We start from the raw sequence: 2500 nt of genomic DNA, 5'->3' as shown, positions 1-2500 counted from the left end.
GTCCAAGAAAAAATTTTTGCGGGACCACTCAAAACATCATAGTTAGACCTAGCAAATGATGAAAAGTGAAACCCGCGATCGATTGGAGAAACCTTATTTTACACTGAAAAATTCCACATAAGGAAAATTTGTATGGAGCACCCTACTGCAGAGCACACCGACAGGGCCGGGAAGGAAGGCCCGGTCCAAGAAAAAATTTTTGCGGGACCACTCAAAACATCATAGTTAGACCTAGCAAATGATGAAAAGTGAAACCCGCGATCGATTGGAGAAACCTTATTTTACACTGAAAAATTCCACATAAGGAAAATTTGTATGGAGCACCCTACTGCAGAGCACACCGACAGGGCCGGGAAGGAAGGCCCGGTCCAAGAAAAAATTTTTGCGGGACCACTCAAAACATCATAGTTAGACCTAGCAAATGATGAAAAGTGAAACCCGCGATCGATTGGAGAAACCTTATTTTACACTGAAAAATTCCACATAAGGAAAATTTGTATGGAGCACCCTACTGCAGAGCACACCGACAGGGCCGGGAAGGAAGGCCCGGTCCAAGAAAAAATTTTTGCGGGACCACTCAAAACATCATAGTTAGACCTAGCAAATGATGAAAAGTGAAACCCGCGATCGATTGGAGAAACCTTATTTTACACTGAAAAATTCCACATAAGGAAAATTTGTATGGAGCACCCTACTGCAGAGCACACCGACAGGGCCGGGAAGGAAGGCCCGGTCCAAGAAAAAATTTTTGCGGGACCACTCAAAACATCATAGTTAGACCTAGCAAATGATGAAAAGTGAAACCCGCGATCGATTGGAGAAACCTTATTTTACACTGAAAAATTCCACATAAGGAAAATTTGTATGGAGCACCCTACTGCAGAGCACACCGACAGGGCCGGGAAGGAAGGCCCGGTCCAAGAAAAAATTTTTGCGGGACCACTCAAAACATCATAGTTAGACCTAGCAAATGATGAAAAGTGAAACCCGCGATCGATTGGAGAAACCTTATTTTACACTGAAAAATTCCACATAAGGAAAATTTGTATGGAGCACCCTACTGCAGAGCACACCGACAGGGCCGGGAAGGAAGGCCCGGTCCAAGAAAAAATTTTTGCGGGACCACTCAAAACATCATAGTTAGACCTAGCAAATGATGAAAAGTGAAACCCGCGATCGATTGGAGAAACCTTATTTTACACTGAAAAATTCCACATAAGGAAAATTTGTATGGAGCACCCTACTGCAGAGCACACCGACAGGGCCGGGAAGGAAGGCCCGGTCCAAGAAAAAATTTTTGCGGGACCACTCAAAACATCATAGTTAGACCTAGCAAATGATGAAAAGTGAAACCCGCGATCGATTGGAGAAACCTTATTTTACACTGAAAAATTCCACATAAGGAAAATTTGTATGGAGCACCCTACTGCAGAACACACCGACATGGACGAAAGGGTCGACTGGCCAAGAGAAAAAATTTTTGCGGGACCACTCAAAACATCATAGTTAGACCTAGCAAATGATGAAAAGTGAAACCCGCGATCGATTGGAGAAACCTTATTTTACACTGAAAATTCCACATAAGGAAAATTTGTATGGAGCACCCTGCTGTGGTCACCATCGGTCGAGTTGGTCGAGACGGGCAAAAAATTTTTTTTTCCATATCGTCTCAAAACATGATTTATGGACCTTGTAAATGTTGAAAAGTGAAACGAAATCACTTTTGGAGCGATGAAAATTTTGTATGGGAGGTCCCTACCCGGAACAAATTTTACTAGTAAAGTCATGATTCCGCGACGAGAAATTTGAAAATGGTCAAATATGGTTAAGATGTCATGTTCATTCCCTACTATGGGGGACCAGGTCGTCACGAAAAAATTTTTTTCTCGACCTGGTCAAATGTGGTTCTGCGACGGAGGTTAAACTAATAATGCATAATTTGGGCCAAAAACCCCCCTCTGTCAGATATTGTACCCGTTCAAGAGCAATAGCAGACCACATAAGTTGAGCTTTGAGGTATCTGAAAGTTGAATATAGAGCGAGGTTCTAAGCGAAGGGATAGCTTAACGTTGAGCATTGAACGCAAAAAAGCTTAGAGATAAGCTTAAGATACAAGGGTTGTGGTGCATGAGGCCGCTTAACGTTGAGCTTTGAACGCACATGGCTAGAACTAAGCTAAGAGATACCTATAGTGGTGCATGGAACTGCTCACAAGTTGAGCTTCGAGAAGTCCAAAGGCAAAATGTAGAGCGAGGTTCTAAGCGAAGGGATAGCTTAACGTTGAGCATTGAACGCAAAAAAGCTTAGAGATAAGCTTAAGATACAAGGGTTGTGGTGCATGAGGCCGCTTAACGTTGAGCTTTGAACGCACATGGCTAGAACTAAGCTAAGAGATACCTATAGTGGTGCATGGAACTGCTCACAAGTTGAGCTTCGAGAAGTCCAAAGGCAAAATGTAGAGCGAGGTTCTAAGCGAAGGGATAGCTTAACGTTGAGCATT

Source organism: Anopheles marshallii (assembly GCF_943734725.1).
Source record: "Anopheles marshallii chromosome X unlocalized genomic scaffold, idAnoMarsDA_429_01 X_unloc_32, whole genome shotgun sequence".
Taxonomy (NCBI): domain Eukaryota; kingdom Metazoa; phylum Arthropoda; class Insecta; order Diptera; family Culicidae; genus Anopheles; species Anopheles marshallii.
The sequence above is the reverse complement of the archived record's forward strand: the minus strand, read 5'-3'. Positions refer to the sequence as shown.